Consider the following 22,519-nt stretch of genomic DNA (forward strand, 5'->3'; position numbering starts at 1 on the left):
TTTTTGTTTTATTTATTTTTGGCTGTGTTGGGTCTTTGTTGCACACCGGCTCTCTCTAGTTGCGATGCATGGGCTTCTCATTGCGGTGGCTTCTCTTGTTGTGGAGCACGGGCTCTAGAGTGCAGGCTCAGTAATTGTGGCGCATGGGCTTAGTTGCTCCGTGGCATGTGGGATCTTCCTGGACCCCAGGGCTCCAACCTGTGTCCCCTGCATTGGCAGGCGAATTCTTAACCACTGCGCCACCAGGGAAACCCAGTAATAGTGTTTTGATGATAAAATTGGTGGTATAGAGTTCTGGTATGTATAGGTTGTGGAATGCTTCTAGGAGTAAGATTGTCACGAAGATATTTATCATAATAACGTTGGCATCTTCTGCTGGGAAAAACACAGTGAATGGGCTTGCTGCGTATTCTACATTGAAACCTGATGCAAGATCAAGATTCTCCTGTCAGGTCAGAGGGGTCTCAATTAGTTTCTGCTAGAATGGAAAGAAATATTGTAGCCAGTGGTCGTATGGGAAAATTATCATAATTGTTCTTGTGTTGTGATGAGGGTTGAAAGAGTGAAAGATCCATTTATTAGGAGAACCAATGAAAGAATAATTGCTGGTGTTACTTCATAGGAAATTGTGCTACTGCTCGTAGGGCCCCGATTAGTGTGTATTTTGAGTTGGAAGCCCATCGGGATCACGTAGAGTATACAGCCAGCCTTGATGTAGCTAGTATAAATAACACTCCCAGGCTTCTATTAATGAAGGAGTAGGGGGACTCGTACGGTTAGGGGTAGCTAGGATTGGGGCGATGATGAGTATGGAGATGGAGGATGTAGCTGGTAGTAGCCGTTCTTTGATGAATAACTTGACTGCATCTGCAATGGGTTGTAATAGGCCGTATGGTCCCATGATATTTGGCCCTTTTCGGAGTTGCATATAACCTAAAATTTTTCGTTCAGTTAGTGTTAGGTGTGCTATGGCTAAAAGAATAGGGATAATAGGCATTAAGATGTTGATTATAAACATTTTGCTGGGGAGAGAATTTGAGCCTCTGGTAATAAAGGTTTAAGTTTTACGCAATTACTGGGCTCTGCTGCCTTAACAAACCCTGGCCTAGGGTGGCTATTTTGTATTTGTTAATTAAGTTAAGATTATATCATTAATTATTTTAAGATGCTTATGTGAAGTGGGTCTTATTTCTCTTGTACTTTCATACTGGAAGAAACATATAATAGGAACTGACCTGGATTACTCCGCTCTGAACTCAGATCAGGTAGGACTTTTTTTTTTTACATCTTTATTGGAGTATAATTGCTTTACAATGGTGTGTTAGTTTCTGCTTTATAACAAAGTGAATCAGCTATATGTATACATATATCCCCACATCCCCTTCCTCTTGCGTCTCCCTCCCTCCCACCCTCCCTCTCCCACCCCTCTAGGTGGTCACAAAGCACTGAGCTGATCTCCCTGTGCTATGCGGCTGCTTCCCACTAGCTAGCTATTTTCCATTTGGTAGTGTATATACGTCCATGCCACTCTCTCACCCTTCCCCCTCCCCGTGTCCTCAAGTCCATTCTCTACGTCTGCGTCTTTATTCCTGTCCTGCCCCTAGGTTCTTCAGAACCACCTGATCCAACATGGAGGTTGTAAACCCTGTTGTTGATATGAACTCTGGAATAAGATTGTGCTGTTACTTCTAGGGTAACTTGTTCCGTTGATCGGTTTTTGGATCAATGAGGGCTACTGTGTTTTGACTGGTGAGTCTAGACTTTAAGCACTCGGAGGCTTTTTTGTTCTGCGAGGTCACCCCAACCAGAATTGTTAACCCATGTGAAATTTTGTCATCCCTTGGTGGTTTAATTATATATTTTTGGATTAACTAATTAAAGCTCCATAGGGTCTTCTTATTTTGTTATTCCTGCCTCTTCATGGGAAGGTCAATTTCACTGATTAAAAGTAAGAGACAGTAAAACCCTCGTGTGGCCATTCATACAAGTCCTTATTTAGAGAACAAATGATTATGCTACTTTGCACGGTCAGGATACTGCGGCCGTTTAACAGTTGTCACTGGGCAGGCAGTGCCTCTAATACTGGTTATGCTAGAACTGATGTGTTTGGTAAACAGGCGGGGTTTGTGTTTGTCGAGTTCCTTTTACTTTTTTTAATCTTTCCTTTGGTGCATGCCTGTGTTATATTAACAGTGTAGTTAATAATTTAGTGCTGAGTTGTATTTATTTACTGTTAATTATCAGCATATTATTAGTTACTGATATAAACTTATGTAAGGAGAAATATTTCTTGTTACTGTTATTAACAGTATTGCTTCTATAACTTAATAGATTGGTCCAGTAGTAAGACTAGGAGATGATTTGTTTATTGTTGGTATTGGGATATATTTATTGTTGAGCTTGAACGCCTTCTTAATTGGTGGCTGCTTTTATGCCAGCTGTGGTGTTTGTTTTTTACTCTCTGGTTATGGTCGTATCCATTTGTAAAAAGCTGTACCTTTTTAGACTAACATTTAAGAATACATTAAAACTTACAACGGGGCTTCCCTGGTGGCGCAGTGGTTGAGAGTCTGCCTGCCGATGCAGGGGACGCGGGTTCGTGCCCCGGTCCGGGAGGGTCCCACGTGCCGCGGAGCAGCTGGGCCCGTGAGCCATGGCCGTTGAGCCTGTGCGTCTGGAGCCTGTGTTCCGCAACAGGAGAGGCCACAACAGTGAGAGGCCTGCGTACCGCAAAAACAAACAAACAAAAAGACACTTAAAACGGTTTTTAGTACTTTTTAAGGTTGAATTGAAATTCTTTTTTTGGACAACCAGCTGTCACCAGGCTCGTTAGGCTTGTTAGCTCTACTTACGAATCTTCTCACTGTTTTGCCACATAGATGAGTTTGTTCTAATAAACTGTTCATAAGTAGCTTGTTTGGTTTTGGGTTACTTAAGTTCTCTTTGTTAAATTTTTGCTAGTTAAATCATTATGCAAAAGGTACAAGGGGTAAACTTTGCTTTTTATTACTTTTAATATTTCATCATTCCCTTACGGTACTTCCTCAATAGCGCCAGAGGGTAATTTAAATTCTATCTCCTATACTTTTAAGTGTTGAGTGAATGTTTAATCTGCTTATGCTAATATAATGGGAGGGGTGTTGGGCTAGCTTTAGGTCAAGGCATTCATGGGATATGAAATCTCCTGGGTGGACAGGTCCTTTATTTAAGCTATGCTTTGATTTATCCAAGCACACTTTCCAGCATGCTTACCTTGTTATGACCTGTCTCCTTGCATATGATTAGTATTTGCTGATAGATTATAGGAAGTTATTATATTTGAGTAGGATGACGGGCGGTGTGTGCGTGCTTCATTGCCTTATTCAGCTAAGCACTCTATTCTTAATTTACTACTAAATGCTCCTTTGGTTTTTAAATTTCATAAAAAGTTTCGTGTGACGAAAATATGTTCTTGATACAGAAAATGTAGCCCATTTCTTCCCACCCCGTAGGTTACAACTTGACCTAACGTTTTTATGTATAATTGTTATGCTTGCTTGTATGCCATTTTAGGGTTCGCTGAGGATGGCGGTATATAGACTGAACTAGCAAGGGTTGGTGAGGTTTATTGGGGTTCACCGATTATAGAAGAGGCTCCTCTAGAGGGGTGTAGAGCAGCACCAAGTCCTTTGAGTTGAAGCTGTTGCCAGTAGTACTTTGGCGAATAATTTTGTTCTTGTAATTATTTGGGTTTAGGGCTAAGCATAGTGGGGTATCTAATCCCAGTTTGGGTCTTAGCTGCTCTGTTATCAGGAAATAGTAAAGTCGTCTTCATCTACTTTCATTTGAGTTATGGCTTAATTAAAACTTAACTTTATTTTGCATTACTCTTTAACACGCTTTATGCCGTATCTCTTATTATTTGAGTTAATCTATGACCCTGGTGGCTAGCGTGAAATTTACCAACCCTAATTAATATAACTTAGTCGAACTTTCATTTGTAGCTTAATTTTTACCATTGCTGTTTGCTGTGGGGTGTGGTTAAGCGAGGCGCTGTGAGCTGCTGGTGTTAGCGTGCTTGACGCCTGCCTCTCTCGATCTCAGTGGTTTAGAGGGCATTCTCACCGGGGCGTGGATGCTTGCATGTGCAATTTTATTAAAAACGAGAACGGCTGGGACCAAACCTATGTGTTCATGGAGTTAATGAACTCATCTAGGCATTTTCAGTGCCTTGCTTTAGGGTTTAAGCTACATTAACAAGTTGACGTATGTGATGGACTAATATTTATGTGATTATTTTATGTGGCTTATGTCAGATTTAGTATTAAAATTTTGATTAAAATGGCTACTGGATCTAGGGAGATGTCTGTTTATATAAGTGGTGAATATCTAAGTAGTTTATTGGTGCTGTTAATGACAAATTGGCACTGGCCATCGACCTCTACAAGGAGTAAATCCTGTGCTGCTGCAGCTCTCCCTTTCAGCACCCCCTGAAAGGAGTTCAAGGTGGAGAGCTGGAACGAGGCTCTCTGTGCTGGGAAGAACTGGCAGAACAGGTCTTCAGATAGTTAGATGTTTTCAGGAGCCCATTTTATGAGCCCAATTCTTGTGTCTCTTTACATCTAGAAAAGCACTAAAATCCTTCATGGCAACGTCTGCTCTTCGTGACTAGCAGAGTAACCTGCACAAGACCAGCAGAGTAACCTGCACAAGACCAGCAGAAACCTTCAGTAAAAAGTATGTGCTTGATTGCAGGTACTCCCCCTGCACCAGAGTCACGTATATACTGACCTTCCCCCTGCCTCTTGGGAGCAGTCTCTCAGAGCCATCTGGGATGCTGTCTCCTGGGCTGCAGTCCTCATTTTGTCTCAAATAAAACTTAACTCGCAACTCTCATGTTGTGCGTTTTTTAAAAGGTCAACAGTGCGTTTGGGTTATTTTCTCGTCTGTTTAATTTTGGGTAGGTGGTTAAACTCTACTTGCACACGTGCGTGTAATCTTATGTCCTGTAACCATTGAACAGCAGCTTAATGGTTGATGATGTTGGTAAATGATGTTCAATTAAAGTCCAGTTACAATTTATTTGAGTTAAGGCCTCAGATGGCCATAGCTGAGTCCAAGCATCCCTTAAAAGTTAAAAAGTACCAAATGCATGTCACCACAGTTATGTGTGAGCATGGGCTGATTAGTCATTAGTCCATCAAGATGTCTTGTTTAGGGCTTCCCTGGTGGTGCAGTGGTTGAGCGTCCGCCTGCCGATGCAGGGGACGCGGGTTCGTGCCCCGGTCCGGGAAGATCCCACATGCTGTGGAGCGGCTGGGCTCGTGAGCCATGGCCGCTGAGCCTGCGCGTCCGGAGCCTGTGCTCCGCAACGGGAGAGGCCACAGCAGTGAGAGGCCTGCGTACTGCAAAAAAAAAAAAAAAAAAGTCTTGTTTAAAAGGAAAGAATGGGCGATTTTAGGTGAGATGGTCCTGAAATAAGAACCAGGTGTCTGATAAAGTTCATCAATAGAAACCTGCAGAGATCACGGGCCTGGAGCGAGAAGAGGGACACCTGCCAAGTGGATCGATGGTCTCACTCGGCCTGGTGATTAAGCTCGTGATCTATCGGATATGATATGCATGTTGACCTGAATTGATCTGACTTAACGTGCTATGCACGATTGACAATGTATATGTTCTATGTAATATCAATAATACAATTACATGCTTATAAGCACGGGGTAAATGTATGATTATACATAAAATGTATTATGTATGATACGGCATGTATGTATGTATTGATGTGGTGATGCAGATATGCACGAAGTACACACTAGTTTATTGTAAAATGAGGTCACTTTAATACTGAAATAGTACTCAATTTTGTAAATGGCCCATGACCAAAGTTTCAGGGAATAGTGTAAGGAGCATTTCAGCTTCGGGTGCTGGTGGTGGAGCTGGAGCTACTTCCTCGAGTCTTAGGGAGGTGGTTGTTCTCCTTCTCTGGCTTATAAGACCAGGATGATGTATCTTCTACAAAGACTCTTCATTTCAGGCGATTGTTTTCCGCAATACTGGTTACTGGCATTAGTGCTAGGATTAGAAAGAAGTATAAAATAGATGTTAGTTGTCCAGTGATAACGAAAGGATGCTCTACATGTTGTCCTCCAATTCATGTTAGTGTGAATAGGTCTGCCACTAGGATTCAGAACAGGCATTGGCTAAGGGGTCAGAATATTATGCTTCATTGCTTGGATGTGTGGAGCATTGGGATAAATGCTAGGATTACGATCAAAAAGATTAGGGCTAGTATTCCTCCTAGTTTATTGGGGATTGATTGTAGGATTGTGTATGCAAATAGGAAGTACATTCTTGTTTAACGTGAGGTGGTATATTGAGAGGATTTGCTGGGGTGTAGTTGTCGGGGTCTCCTAGTAAGTAGGGTGAGAATAAGACTAATACTATCAATGCTAGAACTAGTAATAAAACACCTAAAATGTCGTTAATTGTATAGTAGGGGTGAAATGGAATTTTGTCCATGTCAGATGGGATTCTTTTGGGGTTATTAGGTCCTGTTTCGTGAAGGAATAGTAGGTGGATGGCTGCTAGTGCTGCAGCGATGAATGGGAGAATAAAAGGGAGGGTGAAGAATTGTGTAGAGTTGCTCTGTCTACCAAGACGCAGCCTCAGATCCATTCGACAGGCTGTACCGATGAATGGGATTGCTGAGAGGAGGCTGGTAAGAACTGTTGCTGCTCAAAACGGTATTTGTCCTCAGGGTGATACTTAGCCTATGAATGCTGTGGCTGTCACTGTAAATAGGATAGTTTTGATCTTCTATGTTTCTAGAAAAGCACAGGACCCATAATATAGCCCACGTCCTACATGAATAAGTAGGCAAATGAAGAATACGGAAGCTCCGTTTGCATGTACATACCGAATGATTCTTCTCTGATTTACGGCAGATGGGTGTCACTGATCAGAAAGCAGTTATTGTGTCTGACATTGTGATGTATTGCTAGGAACAAGCCTGTTAAGATTTGTAAAATCAAAGATACCCAACAGGGAGCCAGAATGTCATCATGATGAAATGTTTGATGAGGCTGGAATATCAATGGATGTACTGTTGATGATTTTTATTAATGGGTGTGATTTTCAGATGTTGGTCACTAGTGTTCTTACAGTTGAATAACAATGATGATTTTGCATGTCATTGGCCATGGTTAGATTCCACGTAAGAATAATGATACAATGTATTTATTTTGAGTCCTTTGTGATTTTATGGGGTTTTCTTCAAAACCTTCCCCTGTCTCTGGAGGGCTTGGACTGACTGGGTGGTGGTGCTGGTTGTGGGACTGTGTTGACTTTTGGTGGTTCATTTTTAGATTTAATGGTTTTTTCTTTTTTAAAAAAAGCAGGAAAGTAGGATGTATTGGTGCGCCTGATTAAGGAGGGGATGGCGCCAAGGCCCTCCTGAGTGCAAGGCCCGCCACGTGTCCAGGGGCCATGACTAGGGCTGTATTTTACCCCACAGCCATCCGGGATGAGCCACTTTTCTGCCACCATGTCATCAAATTCATCCGCAGTAAACTTAGTAAGTCCCCACTTCGTGGAGACGTAGATCTTCTGGAGGCCAGAGCACGTACGTGGACTGGGCCCTGCAGAGGGCCTCAGTCACAAGCTCCTTGTCCTGCGCTTGGTGTGGATGTGCATGATGACTTGGCCATCGTGGACCCTGGCCACTGTGCTCTGGAGCTCTCCAAGGGCACCTCGCATCCCTGTCTGCAGCCTAGACCTGGGGACAGCATTCCAGTCACGAGTGTCCACTGGAAAGGGCTGAACCCAGCGTCCCTGAGGACAACCCGTACAGGCAACAGGCTGCACGTACCACTGAGGAGGTGCACGCCGGGCCCCCACGGGGAAAAGGGCACAGTTGGCTTAACTGGCTGAAAATTAATGGTACTTTTGATTTATTTAGGGGGGATGTTGGTAGTGTTTGGTAATACGACAGCTATAGCTACTGAACAGTACCCAGAAGTGTGGGTTCTTAATAAGACTGTCTTGGGTATATTTCAGGCTTACTAATAGAGTTTTCAGTGGTGTTTTATGTTTTGAAAGATGAGGAGGTAGAAACTGTACTTCAGTTTAGTGGGCTAGGGGATTGAGTAATTTATGATACGGGTGGTGAGTCTGGTGTTTTAGGAAGAGGCTGTGGGAATTGTGGCGTTGTACAGCTGCGCTTCTTGGCAGGCGATTGTTCCTGGTTGATCACTGCTTATTCGTGTTGGGGTTATTATAGAGGTTACTCGTAACTAGAATCGTGCTCAGGGCGAGGGTTGTGAGGAGTGAGAGGGGATATAGCTTGATTAGGCCTTTTTGTTCTGATCCTAATGTAGAGAATTTTATTTGAATAAGGGAGGTGGTTTTTGGTAAAATGCTTTCTAGTCAAATTAAGTCTCGGAGAGAAGATGCTGATTTTTGGCTTGTTGACGGGTTCCAGTAGGGTGTTAGATGGTGTGTGAGAGTGGGAAAGTATCCTGAGGGGTTGGAAAACTTGAAGATGTCTGAGAAATACTTACATTTTAAGTTCTGAGAAGTAAGATTAAGTTCGAGGGCTAGAGTCAAGCCGAGGATAGTTACAGCAAGGGCAGCTGGTTTACGAAGTAGGGTATAGGTGATTGAGGGACTGTTACTGGAGGAGTATTGTTGGAGATGATAAACCCCGCGAAATGCTCCCCGTTAATAAGCGTTTGATAGAATAGATTAGGAATGGGTTACTTTCGCTCATGAAAGTTAAGGTGGGAAAGCGAGGTTGTCCGAATAATTCAAAGAAGATAATGAGTACTGTGAACAGCTGTGAGGGATGTGGTGATTAGGGTTATTAGCAGGGCTCAGCCGGCTGGTATAAGACGTATTAGCAGTCTTGATAATTAGGTCTTGAGAATAAAATCCAGTACAGAAAGGTATTCCTGTTAGGGCTAGGCTTCTGATAACGAGGGCTGTTGTAGTAAAGGGTATTGCTTTGATTAGGCCCCCTATTTTTCGAATGTCTTGTTCATCGTTTAGGCTGTGAATAGTAGACCCAGAGCATATAAATAATATGGCCTTAAAACAGGTGTGTGTGTGCAGATACGGAGGAATGCTAGATAAGGCTGGTTAATACCGGTTGTTACCATTATAAGGCCTAACTGGCTTGAAGTGGAGAAAGTGACAATTTTTTTAATATCCTTTTGGGTAAGAGTGCATATTGCTGTAAGTAATGCAGTACTAGCCCCTAAGCATTGTGTTATTGTCTGAATAAGCTCATTCTTTTCTGTTAAAGGGGAGAAGAGGATGAGGAGGAAAATACCTGCTACAACTGTTGTGCTTGAGGGGAGAAAGGCTGAAACGGGTAGCACCTTCTATTGCCGAGGGAGTCAAGGGCGGAGACCAAAATGGGGTGGATTTTCCAGCTGCAGCTAGTACAGGTCCTATTAAAGGTAGGTTTGAGTGCCTTAGGTCAAGTATGAAGACTTGTTGCAGATCTCACGCATGTAAATTAAACAGAAATCATGCTATTGATATAATAAATCCAGCGTCTCCAATACGGTTACACAGAATTGCTTGAAGAGCCGCTGTATGTGTGTCTGCTCGTCTGTACCATCATCCGATAAGCTTGTTTGTGTACAGAAATACAACAGGTTTCTGTATATTAATTTGGTACCCTGCAACCTTACCAAATTCATTGAGCTCTAGTAGTTTTCTAGTGGCGTCTTAGGGTTTTCTATGTGTGGTATCATGCCACCTGGAAACATGACAGTTTTATTTCTTCCCCAATTTGGATCCCCTTTATTGCTTTTTCTTTGATTGCTGTGGCTAGGACTTCTAAATAAAAGTGGCGAGAGAGGACATCCTTGTCTTGTTCCTGATCTTAGAAGAAATGTCTCAGCTTTTCACCATTGAGTATGTTAGCTGTGGGCTTATTTATATGGCCTTTATGTCAAGGTATGTTTCCTCTATACCCACTTCGAGGTTTTATCATAAATGGCTATTGAGTTTTGTCAGAAGCTTTTTCTGCATCTATTGCGATAATATGGGTTTAATTCAATTTGTTAATGTGGTGTATCACATTGATTTGTGGATACTGAACCATTCTTATATCCCTGCTTGATCATGATGTACGATCCTTTTAATGTATTCCTGGATTCAGCTGCTAATTCACTGAGGATTTTTGCATGTATGTTCATCAGTGTTACTGGCCTGTAACTTTGTTTTTTCTTCGATTTGTCTGGTTTTGGTATCAGGGTGACGGTGGCCTCATATAATGAGTTCAGAAGTGCTCCTTTGCAGTTTATTGGAATGATTTCAGAAGGGTAGGTATTAACTCTTCTCTGAAAGTCCAGTGGAATTGACCTGTGAAGCCATCTGGTCCTGGACTTCTGTTTGTTGGGAGTTTTTAAATTACTCATTCAGTTTCGCCACTGGTAATTGGTCTGTTCGTGCTTTCTGTTTCTTCCTGGTTCAGTCTCAAGATTTTGTACATCTCTAAGAACTTGTCCATTCCTTCCAGTTTGCCCATTTCACTGTGTATAGTTGCTCATAGTAGTCTCCTTCCGATCCTTTGTATTTCTGTGGTGCCGGTTGTAACTTCTTTTTCACTTCTGATTTTTACTGATTGGGCCCTCTCCCTTTTTTTCTTGATTGAGTCTGGGTAAAGGTTTATCTATTTTGTTTCTCTCTTCAAAAAACCAGCTCTTCGTTTCATTGATCTTTCTGTTTTCTTTTTCATTTATATCTGCTCTGATCTTCAAGATTTCTTTCCTTCTGAATGTGGGTTTTGTTTATTCTTTTTCTAGTTCCTTTGGGTGTAAGGTTAGATTGTTACAGATTTTTCTTGATTCCTGAGGTAAACTTGTATCCCTAAAACTTCCTTCTCAGAACTGCCTTTGCTGCACCCCATAGATTTTTGGATCATTGTGTTTTTGTTTTTATTTGTCTCCGGGTATTTTTTTAATTTACTCTTTGACTTCTTCAGTGACCCATTGGTTGTTTAGTAGCATATTATTCAGGCTCCATGTGTTTGTGCTTTTTGCAGTTTTCTTGTTGATTTCTAGTCTCATAGCATTGTGGTTGGAAAAGATCCTTGATATTATTTCAATTTTCTTACTGAGGTTTGTATTGAGGCCTAGCATGTTATCTATACTGGAGAATGTTTCATGTGCACTTGAAAAGAATGTGTACAGTAAGTTCCCTACACATGAATGAGTTCTGTTCCGAGAGTGCATTTGTAAGTCCAATTTGTTTGTAAGTCCAACAAAGTTAGCCTAGGTACCCAACTAACACAGTCAGCTATATAGTACTGTACTGTAATAGGTTTATAATACTTTTCACACAAATAATACATAAAACCAAACAAGATTAAAAATGTTTTAATTTTTAACAGTACAATACCTTGAAAAGTACAGTAGTACAGCACAACAGCTGGCATACAGGGGCTGGCATCAAGTGAACAGGCGAGAAGAGTTACTGACTGGAGGAGGGAGAGGAGGTGGGAGATGGTAGAGCTGAAGGATCGTCAGCAATAGGAGACAGAGGGCGAGCTGCCATTTCACTCACCCCTGACGTTGATGCCACACGTTCTGGTTCCTTGCTGGATTCAATTCTGTCTACCCTCTTGAAAAAAAGACCCAGTGATGTCTGGGTAGTAGCTCTTTTTTCCTCATCATAGGTGACACGGTAGCATGGAATTACATTCTGAACAGTGGCTGCAACCTTTGTCTACCATTCTGCATTCGGGTCCTGTGCCTCAAACACTAACAGTGCCTCCTCAGATAAAGCCCCCATGCCATTTCATGACTCGTGAATCTCTTTGGTTCTTCACTTACTTCTTCTTCCTCTTGTTGCTCCACTCTCTCAATTGTTTTCACTTTTGTTTCAGTTGTTATCGCTTGGCGCTTCTTAGCAGTACCAGCTACATCACCACTGCTTTTACGCTTGCTTCCGGCATCCTGGGCTTGAAATAAAGGTACTGTACCTACTGTACTCTATGCTGTATAGTAAACTACACAAAAGCACAACCACTTGTAGAGGATGCACGCATGTGACAATGCACGCCAGACGTGAACTAACATGTGATTGGACATGCGAGTGTATGTTTGCATCTTTAAAAGTTCACATCTTGAAGGTTCATGTGTAGGAGACTTACTGTATGCTGCTTTTGGGATATTCTAAATATGTACATATCAAGTCCATCTGAACTAATGTGTCGTTTAAGGCCAGTGTTTCCTTATTGAATTTTCTATCTGGATGATCTGTCCGCTGATTGTAAGTGGTGTTGAAAAGTCCCCCACTATTACTGTGCTGCTGTCAATCTCTCCCTTTATCTCAATACTTGCCTTATATATTTAGGTGTTCCTATGTTGGGTGCATATATATTTACAGCAGTTGTATCTTCTTGGATTGACCCCATGAGCATTATATAATGTCCTTCTTTGTTTCTTGTAACAGTCTTCATTTTGAAGTCTCTTTTGTCTGATAAGTGTTGCTACCTAAGCTTTGTTTAGATTTCCGTGCACATGGAATACCACTTTCCGTCCCCTCACTTTGTCTGTATGTTTAGATCTGAAGCGAGTCTCTTGTAGGCAGCGTATATACAGGTTTTGCTTTTGTATCCATTTCAGTCACTCTGTCTTATTGGAGTATTTAGTCCATTTACATTAAAGTAACTATTGATATGTATGTACTTATTGCCATTTTGTTAATTGTTTTGGGGTTGTTTTTGTGGTTTTTAAAATTCCTTTTCTTTGTGATTTGATGACTATCTTTAGTGTTTAGATTTCCTCTGTTCTTTGTATCTTTGTGTAACATTATAGATTTAGGGTTTATCATTACCATGAGGTTATATATAGTAATATTCACGTGTGATTACTTTAAGTTGCTGATCACTTAATTTTAGACGCATTTTATCAATCCTGCATTTTTACTCGCCTCACGATTACTATCTTTGTCATATCTTACGTCTGTTTTGTAGATGATCACACTAAACTGACTTTTAACTTTCTTACTTGCTTTGTACATGATTTAGTGCCTTTACTAAATATTCGCCTTTACTGATGAGCTTTTTCCGTTTGTAATTTTCCTGTTTTTAGTTGTGGCCTTCTCTTTTTTTGCTTAGAGAAGTCCCATTAACATTTCTTGTGAAGCTAGTTTGGGGGTGCTGAACTTTTATCTTTTGCTCATCTGTAAATTTCTTGATCTCTCCATCAAATCAAAGTCTTGCCGGGCAGAGTATTCCTGGTTGTAGGTTTTTCCCTTTTATCACTTTACATATATTGTACTCCTCCCTTCTGGCCTGCAGAGTTTGTTCAAAAGTCAGCTGATAGCCTTACGGGAGTCCCCTTGTTACCTGTTGCTTTTCCTTTGCTGCTTTTAACGTTCGCTCCAATTTTTGCTATTTTACGTACAGTGTGTCTTGGTGTGATCCTCCTTCGGTTGGTCCTGTTTGGGACTGTCTGTGCTTCTAGGACCTGGATGTCTGTTTCCTCTCCCAGGTTACAGAAGTTTTCAGCTATTTCTACAAAAGTGTTCTCTGCCCCTTTTTCTGTTCCCTTTTTAGGACCTTTATATGTAAATATTAGTGCATCTGAGGTCCCAAGAGTCTCTTATACTGTCATTTCTTATTTTTTCTCTGTAGCATCAGTGATTTCCACTACTGTCTTACAGCTTACTCATCCGTTCCTCTGTATCAGTCTGTTGATTTCTCCTACTGTGTTCATTTCAGTTATTACACTCTTCATCTCTGTTGGGCTTTTTATATTTTCTAACTCTTTAAAACTTCTCACTTCTTGCTCCGTTAATGCATTCTCCTCCTGAGTTCTTCTATCAGCTTTGTGATCATTTATCCTTAGGTAGGTTGCTTATCTCCACTTCACTTAGGTTTTCTTCTGGGGTTTTATCTCATTCCTTCATTTGGAATATGTTCCTCTGTCACTTCATCTTGCCTGAATCGCTGTACTTCTACGCATCTGGTGGTTGGTTATGTTTCCCGCCCTTGGAGAAGTGGCGCTCTGTAGGAGGCATCCTGTGTGCCCCAGAAGCACACTCTCCTCCTGTCGCCAGAGCTGTATGCTTTAGTGGTTCCCCCAGTGAGGGCTGCATAGGTCCTACTGCTGTGGTGGTCTGACTACTGAGGGTGCCCTGGTAGGCATGGCCAGCCCCCATCCATTTGGTTGCCAGGCCCTGCCTTGCACAGAGCTGCCGCATTCTGGTCGGTGGGGCCAGGTCACTAGGTGGCTGGCTGCAGAATCCCCAGGGGCACGCCGGGCTAGTGCTGGCTCACGGGTGGGCAGTGCCAGGTCCTGGGAGCTGGCTGCAGGGCCCAGGGGTTCAGTAGCTGGTGTCAGACTGCTTATGGGTGGGGTCCAGGGGTCCTGAAGCTTGTGTTGGCCTGCTGGTCAGCGGGCTGGGTCCTGTCACAGCAGGCTGCGGGGCTGCAGTTGTCCTGGGGCTGGTGTCCGCCCACTGGTAGGTGAGGGTGGCCTCAAGGCTGGACTAGGCTTGCTGGTGGGCAGGGCTGAGTCCCAGGATCTCTGACTGCAGGGCCTGGGGCTCCCTGGTCTAGTGCCTGTGCTCCGGTGTGTGGGGCAAGGTCCTGGGCCCTCTGGTGGGCAGGGCATGTCCAGGGGTGGCTGTGGGCTGGGGTTTCTCAAAGAAGCCTGTCTGCTGGGTGGGGCTGTGCCCCTGCCCGCTCACTGCGTAGCCTGAGGCATCCCAGTACTGGTGCCTAGAGGCTATTGGGCAGGGGTGGGGCTGGGTCCTGAAGCTGAGAAGCTAGAGGGAGGATTCCACAGTGCAGGTTGCCAGTGAGTGTCCATGTGGTACACTGGCCTCCCAAATGGTGGCTGCCAGTGTCTGTGTCCCCAGGGTGAGCCCCCAGCCTCTCCAGGAGGATGAGATGATCGGCAGGTGGGTGTGACCCAGGTTCCTTCAGATCGCTGCTGCTGCCCTGGGTCTTGGAGCTTGTGAGAGCCTGTGTGCATCCTTTAAGAGTGGAGTCTCTTCCCCACAGCCCTCGGGGTCTCCTGAAAGCAAGCCCACTGGCCTCCAAAGCCACGTGGTCTAGGGACTTGTCTTCCTGGTGCGGCACCCTCAGCCTGGGGAGCCGATGTGGGGCCCAGACCCCTTGCTCCTTGGGGAGCACCTCTGCAGTTGTAACTCTTCTCTCATTTGTGGGCCACCCACTCTGGGGCATGGGTCCTCTTTTTTCTATTGAAGTATAGTTGTTCTACAATATTGTTTCAAGTACACAGTATAGTGATTCAGATTCAGCGTTTCTACAGATTGTACTGTTACAAATTACAAGATAATGAGTGTAGTGCCCTGTGCTATACAGTAAATCCTCGTTGCTTATTTTTTTTATCTGCTAGTTCGTATCTGTTACTCCCTTACCCCTAATGTGTCTCTCCCTGCTTCCATCTCCCCTTTGGTAACCTAAGTTTGTCTTCTAGAAGTCTGTCTGTGAATCTGTTTGTTTTACATATACATTCATTTGTGTTTCTTAGATTCCACACATGAGTGATACCATATAGTATTTGTCTTTCTCTGACTTATTTCTCTAAACGTAATATTCTGTAAGTCCATCCATATTGCTACAAGTGGCGTTACTTCATTCTTTTTTATGGCTGAGTAATATTCCATTGTATATATGTACTACATCTTCTTTATCCATGTCTCTGTCGATGGGCATTTAGGTTGCTTCCATGCCTTGGCTATTTACATATTGTAAATAGTGCAGCTGTGAACATTGGGGTGCACGTATCTTTTCAAATTGGTGTTGTTTTTTCCGGAAATATGCCCAGGAGTAGAACTGCTGGATCACGTGGCAGTTATATTTTTAGTTTTTTGAGGACCCTCTGTACTGTTCTCCATAGTGGCTGCACCAACTTACATTCCCATGAAAAGGGTACTTAGGCTCCCTTTTCTCTGTAACTTCTCCAACATGCATTATTTATAGACTTTTTGATGGTGGCCATTCTGACTGATTTGGGGTAATACCTCATTGTAGTTTTGATTTGTATTTCTCTATTGATTAGCAAAGTTGAGCATCTCTTCATGGGCCCATTTGCCATCCATATGTCTTCTTTGGAAAAAATGTCTATTTGAGTCTTCTGCCCATTTTTTTGATTGGATTTTTTTTTGGTATTGAGTTGTATGAGCTGTTGGTGTATTTTGGATATTCACGCTTTGTTGATGTGCATGATGTGCAAACAGTCCCTCCCATTCAGCAGGTTGTGTTTTCGTTTTGTTGCTGGCTTACTTTGCTGTGCAAAATCTTTTATATTTAATTAGGTCTTATTTGTCTTTATTATTATTATTATGTGTTGTTGTTTTGCTTTAATTCTTTTGCCTTAGGTGACTGATTCAAGAAATAGTGCTACCATTTATGTCAGAGTGTTCCTATGTTCTCTTATGGTTTTGTCTTACTTTTAGGTCTTAAAACTATTTTGAGTTTAGAATGTTCCCTCACACCACATATAAAAATAATCTTTCTTTTACATGTGGCTGTCCAGCTTTCCCAGAACCACTTGTTGAAAGAGACGATCTTTTCCCCATCATATATTCTTGTCTCCTTTGTAGATTCATTGACTGTAGGGGCACGGGTTTATTTCTGGGTTCTCTTCTCTGTGACATTGCTCTGTCCGTTTTTCTGCCGCTACAACACTGCTTTGACTACTGTAGCTTTGTAGTATAGTCTGAAGCCTGGGAGGGTCATGCCTCCAGCTTTGCTCTTTTTTCTAAGATAGCTTTGGCAATTCATAGTCTTTTGTAGTTCTGTACAAATTTTTGGATTATTCCAGTTCTGTGAAAAAATCTCCTTAGTATTTTGATAGGGACCGAGTTAAATGTGTAGATTGCTTTGGGTTTTACGGCCATCTTAATATTCTTCCACTCCAAGAGCATGGGGTTTCTTTCCATTTCTTTTATCAATGTTTTATATAGTTTTCAGCATATAGGCTTTTCACCTCCTTGGTTAAGTTTATTCAGCTAGGGTTTTTTTTTTTTTTTAGTGTGACTTTTAAATGGGATTAAAAAAACATCCCTTTCTGATATTTCATTATTAGTGTATAGAAATGCAATGTATTTCTGTATACTAACAAGCTTGCTGAATTCATTAGTTCTCATAGTTTTTAGGTGGAGAAACTTTAGGGTTCTTGATACACAGTATCATGTCATCTGTAAATAGGGACAGTTGTACCTCTTTGCTTCCAATCTGGATACCCTTTATTTCTTTTTCATATCTGATTTGCTGTGCCTAGGACTTCCAATATTATGTTGAATAGAGGTGGTGAGAGTAGGCATCCTTGTCTTGTTCCTGAATTTAGCAGTAAGGCTTTCAGCTTTTCACCATTGAGTATTATATTGGCTGTGGGTTTGCTTTAATGACTTTTATTAATGTTGAGACATGTTCCCTCTCCACTTTGGTAAGAGTTTTTGTCATGTTGAATTTTATCAAATGCTTTTTCTGAAAATACTGAAATGATCATGTGGTTTGTCTTTCCTTTTGTTAGTGTGGAGTATCACACTGGTGTTTTTGTTTTCGTTTCACATATGTTGAACCATCCTTGCAACCCTGGAATGAATCCAAATTGAGAATTTCATTCTCAATCCAAATTGAGAATGGTATATGACCCTTTTTATATATTGTTGGATTTTGTGTGCTGACATTTTGATGAGGATTTTTGCATCTTTGTTCATGAAAGATATTGGCCAGTAATTTTCTTCTTTTGTAGTGTCTTTGTCTGGTTTTGGTATCAGGATGATGGTGGCTTCATAGAATGATGTTGGCAGTGCTCCCCCTTCAATTATTTGGAAGAGTTTCGGAAGGATAGATAGAAGTTCTTTGTATGCTAGGTAGCATTCCCCTGTGAAACAGCCCACTTTTGTTTGCTGGAAGTTTTTATTTATTTATTTTTATTACAGATTCAATTTCACTTCTGGTGATCAGTTCAAATGGTCTACTTCTTGACTTAGTCTTCACAGTCTGTAGATTTCTAGAAATTTGTCCATTTCTTCTAGGTTGTCCAATTTGTTGACATATAACTAGTCATAGTAATGTGATTTTCTTTTATATTTCTGTGGTGTCAGTTATTGATCCTTTCTTATTTTGTTTACTTGGTCCTCTCTTTTCTTCTTGGTAAGTCTGGCTAAAGGTTTATCAATTTTATCCTTTCAAATAGGTCTTTGTTTCATTAATCTTTTATTTCCCCTCTGATCTTTATTTCCTTCCTTCTGTTCACATTGGGCTTTGTTCTTTTCCTAATTCTTTTAGGTGGTAGGTTAAGTCGTTTTGAGATTTTTCTTGTTTCTTGGAGGCCTATATTGCTATGAACTTCCCTCTTAGATCTACTTTTCCTTCATCCTATAGATTTTGTAGAGTTATTTATTTATTTATTTATTTTTGCGGTACGCGGGCCTCTCACTGTTGTGGCCTCTCCCGTTGCGGAGCACAGGCTCTGGACGTGCAGGCTTAGCGGCCATGGCTCACAGGCCTAGCTGCTCCGCGGCATGCGGGATCTTCCCAGACTGGAGCACGAACCTGTGTCCCCTGCATTGGCAGGCGGACTCTCAACCACTGTGCCACCAGGGAAGCCCTGTAGTTATGTTTTTATTTTCATTTGTCTTCAGGTATTTTATTTCCTCTTTGATGTCATTGTTAACCCACTGATATTATTTTTAGAGGCATGTTTAGTCTCCACATGTTTGTTCTTTTCCCATTTTTTCTTCAGTTGATGTAATAGTGGGAAAAATGCTTGACATTATTTCTATCCTCTTATATTTGTTGAGGCTTATTTTGTCATGTGGTAAGTGCTCTATCCTTGAGAATGATCCATGTGCACTTCAACAAGGATTTGTGGGACTTCCCTGGTGGCGCAGTGGTTAAGAATCCACCTGCCAATGCTGGGGACACAGGTTTGATCCCTTGTCCGGGAAGATCCCACATGCCATGGAGCAGCTAAGCCTGTGTGCCACAGCTACTGAGCCTGCGTCTAGAGCCGGCGAGCCACAACTACTGAGCCTGCGTGCCTACAGCCTGTGCTCTGCAAAAAGAGAAGCCACTGCAATGAGAAGCCCGCACACCACAATGAAGAGTAGCCCCCGGTGGCCGCAACTAGAGAAAGCCTGGGCACACCAACAAAGACCCAATGCACACAAAAAATTAATTAAACAAATTAGTTAATTAATTAAGAAAAGGATTTGTATTCTGCTTTGTTAGATGTAATATCCTATGGATATCATTTAAGTCCAACTGATCTGTTCTGTCATTTAAGACTACGATTGCCTTCTTGACTTTTTTTTGGTCTTACCTGCCCACTGATGTCACTGGGGTGTTCGTCTACTCCTGTTGTCAATTTCTCCCTTCATGTCTGTCAGTATTTGCTTTATATAGATTAGGTGATCCTATATTGGGTGTGTATTTGTTAACAAATATTCTCTTCTTGCATTGATCCCTTTATCATTATATAATGCTCTTCTGTGTCTCTTTTCATCCTTTGTTTTAATGACTGTTCTGCCTGACAGGAGTATTGCTACTCTTGCTTTCTTCTTTGTTTGCGTGAAATCTTTTCCTATCCCCTCACTTTCAGTCTCTGTGCATCGCATCTTTCACCCTGAAGTGAGTCTCTCGTAGACGGCATATTGAAGAGCTTTGTTTTCTTAATCTAGGCAGCCACCCTGTGTCTTTTTTATTTACAAAGCTATATTTTGAGCCACTAAAGAAAAAAGATACTTATTTAATGACAGTAAATAATTCAATGTACATAAATGACTAAACTCCACAACTACTTACAACATTAAAATATAAATTGCTAATTGTAAGTAACAGCAGAATGTGTTGAATAATGTTCATTCCAAACGTGCATGTATTACGTACTATTTCACATAGGAATGACTTTACCTGCAACTAAAATATTGCTACTGAAGGTAAAACAACATAATTATCTAAACTTATAAGCAGAAAGGATAAAACAATATCAGAGGAAGGAGTAAATAATAATTTGGTTTGGGGCATTTGTTTTCTTTTTAATTTAAATTTTATTTTATATTCAGGTATAGTTGATTTACAATGTTGGGTTGCTTTCAGGTGTACAGCAAAGCAGTTCAGTTATACATATATCCATTCTTTTTCAGATTCTTTTCCCATATAGGTTATTACAGAATACTGAGTACAGTTCCCTGTGCTATACGGTAGGTCCTCATTGATTATCTATTTTAATTATAGTGGTGTGTGTATGTTAATCCCAAACTCCTAGTTTCTCTCTCACCCCTCCACTTTTTCCCTTTGGTAATCATAAGTTTGTATTCAAAGTCTGTGGGACTGTTTTTGTTTTGTAAATAAATTCATTTGAATCATCTTTTTAGATTACACATATAAGTGATATCATATGAGATTTGTCTGACTTCACGTAGTATGTCAATCTCTAGGTCCATCCATTTTGCTGTAAATGGCATTGTTTCATTTTTTTATGGATGAGTAATATTCCATTGTATGTATGTTCCACATCTTTTTTATCCATTGCTCTGTTGATGGGACATTGAGGTTGCTTCCATGTCTTGGCTAGTGTAAAGAGTGCTGCAGTGAACACTGGGGTGCATGTATCTCTTTGAATGATCGTTTTCATTGGATATATCCCTAGGAGTGGGACTGCTGGATCATATGGTAGTTCTCTTTTTAGTTTTTTCAAGAAACCTCTATAGTGTTTTCCATAGTGGCTGCACCAAATGAATTACATTCCCACCAACAGTGTAGGAAGTTCCCTTTTCCCCCACCCGCTTCAGCGTTTATTGTTCATAGACTTTTTGACGATGGCCATTCTGACCAGTGTGAGGTGATACCTCGTTGTAAGTTTTTTTTTTTTAGATTGGGTTATAGTTGTTTTACAACGTTGTGTTAGTTTCTGCTGTACAGCTAAGTGGAGTTCCCTGTGCTATACAGCAGTATCTCATTAGTTATCTGTTTTATACATATTAGTGTATATATGTCAATCCCAGTCTCTCAATTCATTCCACCCATCCTTTACCCCCTTGGTGTCCGTCTGTTTGTTCTCTACATCTGTGTCTCTATTTCTGCCTTGCAAACTGGTTCATCTGTACCATTTGTTTTTCTCTTTCTTACTTCACTCTGTATGACACTCTAGGTCCATCCACATCTGCTGGGTCATATGGTAATTCTGTTGTTAGTTTAAGGAACCTCTGTACTGTGCTCCATAGTGACTGTGTCAATTTACATTACCACCAACAGTACAAGAGGGTTCCCTTTACTCCACAACCTCTCCAGCATTTATTGTTTGTAAATTTTTTGATGATGCCCATTCTGACTGGTGTGAGGTGTATCTCATTGTAGTTTCGATTTGCACTTCTCTAATAATTAGTGATGGTGAACTTTTTTTCATGTGCTTTTTGGCCATCTGTATGTCTTCTTTAGAGAAATGTCTATTTTGATCTTCCACCCATTTTTTTATTGGCTTGTTTTTTTGATATTGAGCTGCATGAGCTGTTTATGTATTTTGGAGATTACTCCCTTGTCAGTTGCTTTATTTGCAAATATTTTCTCCCATTCTGAGGGTTGTCTTTTGGTTTTGTTTATGGTTTCCTGTGCAAAAGCTTTTAAGTTTAATTAGGTCCCATTTATTTACTTTTGTTTTTATTTCCATTACTCTAGGAGGTGGATAGAAAAAGATCTTGCTGTAATTTATGTCAAAGGTTTTTCTTCCTGTGTTTTCCTCTAAGAGTTTTATAGTGTCCGGTCTTTAGGTCTCTAATCCATTTTGAGTTTATTTTTGTGTATGGTGTTAGGGAGTGTTCAAATTCATTCTTTTACATGTAGCTGTCCAGTTTTCCCACCACCACTTATTGAAGACACTGTCTTTTCTCCATTGTATATCCATGCCTCCTTTGTCATAGATTAGTTGACCATAAGTGTGTGGGTTTATCTCTCGGCTTTCTATCCTGTTCCATTGATCTGTATTTCTGTTTTTGTGCCAGTACCATATTGTCTTGATTACTGTAGCTTTGTAGTATAGTCGGAAGTCAGGAGTCTTGATTCCTCCAGCTCTGTTTTTTCCCCTCAAGACTGTTTCGGCTATTAGGGGTCTTTTGTGTATCCATACAAATATTAAGATTTTTTTGTTCTAGTTCTGTAAAAAAATGCCATTGGCAATTTGACTGCATTAAATCTGTAGATTGCTTTGGGTAGTATAGTCATTTTCACAGTGTTAATTGTTCCAGTCCAAGAACATGGTATATCTCTGTATCATCTTGAATTTCTTTCATCAGTGTCTTATATTTTCTGCATATAGGTCTTTTGTCTCCCTAGGTAGGTTTATTCCTAGGTATTTTATTCTCTTTGTTGCAGTGGTAAATGGGAGTGTTTCCTTAATTTCTCTTTCAGATTTTTCATCATTAGTGTATAGGAATGCAAGAGATTTCTGTGCATTAATTGTGTATCCTGCAGCTTCACCAAATTCATTGACTAGCTCTAGTAGTTTTCTGGTGGCATCTTTAGGATTCTCTATGTATCATG

The 22,519-nt window shown here is 41.1% G+C and overlaps 1 long non-coding RNA gene, 1 other non-coding gene and 1 pseudogene across 4 annotated transcripts in view; 1 reads left to right on the forward strand and 2 right to left on the reverse strand.

Moving 5' to 3' along the window:
• Positions 1 to 435: 435 nt before the first annotated feature.
• Positions 436 to 20,579, forward strand: LOC141277536 (uncharacterized). Its single transcript, XR_012329098.1, has 4 exons — positions 436 to 1,265; positions 4,606 to 4,716; positions 9,284 to 9,440; positions 20,128 to 20,579. It is a non-coding gene; the product is annotated as an uncharacterized lncRNA (long non-coding RNA).
• LOC101335736 (CLN8 transmembrane ER and ERGIC protein) overlaps positions 5,801 to 22,519 on the reverse strand; it is a 59,864-nt gene continuing 43,145 nt past the window's right edge. For all 3 annotated transcript variants that reach the window (XR_012329092.1, XR_012329090.1, XR_012329082.1), the window contains one exon: positions 5,801 to 6,054. This is a non-coding gene — a transcript (CLN8 transmembrane ER and ERGIC protein). The remainder of the gene's footprint in view (positions 6,055 to 22,519) is intronic.
• Positions 7,796 to 7,913, reverse strand: LOC117310079 (small nucleolar RNA SNORA70; annotated as a pseudogene).

The sequence above is a fragment of the Tursiops truncatus genome, chromosome 21 (genome assembly GCF_011762595.2).
Source record: "Tursiops truncatus isolate mTurTru1 chromosome 21, mTurTru1.mat.Y, whole genome shotgun sequence".
In the NCBI taxonomy this organism is placed as follows: Eukaryota; Metazoa; Chordata; class Mammalia; order Artiodactyla; family Delphinidae; genus Tursiops; species Tursiops truncatus.